Here is a 427-nt window from a genome sequence, read left to right as displayed (position 1 = left end):
TGGTACAGACATAGGGTACAGGGCAGCCTCCCAGGTTCCCCTACCAAAACTGTGCAGGGACCTTCAGAGCATGGTTGCCTCCCCTGCAATTTCATTTTGAAGCTGAAAACTGAAAACATAATTATTTGTCAATGGCATGATAAATTATTTTGAACATTAAATGGAGCAAGGGTTTTAGAACCTTTAGGAATTATTAAGAGAAAAGAATAAAAGAAAACTTTGTGTACTTGTTTTGGGGATGTTGAGCCTTTGTTTTGCTTATGTAGTTGGACCTCAGGATGTTGTTCCTTATCCCGGGTCATCATCCTCCCTGTCTTCTCTGAAACTCACAGAAATTTCCTAGGTGCTGTGGTCTTGGTCTCTTGTCCTATTTTGGAGAAAATAGACATTCAGGGATTCTAGGCTATTTCAGGGTTTTAGGTTGATC

This window comes from Otolemur garnettii, unplaced genomic scaffold (assembly GCF_000181295.1).
Source record: "Otolemur garnettii isolate 467f Iridium unplaced genomic scaffold, OtoGar3 scaffold00148, whole genome shotgun sequence".
Lineage (NCBI taxonomy): Eukaryota > Metazoa > Chordata > Mammalia > Primates > Galagidae > Otolemur > Otolemur garnettii.
Note: the sequence above shows the minus strand (reverse complement) of the source record.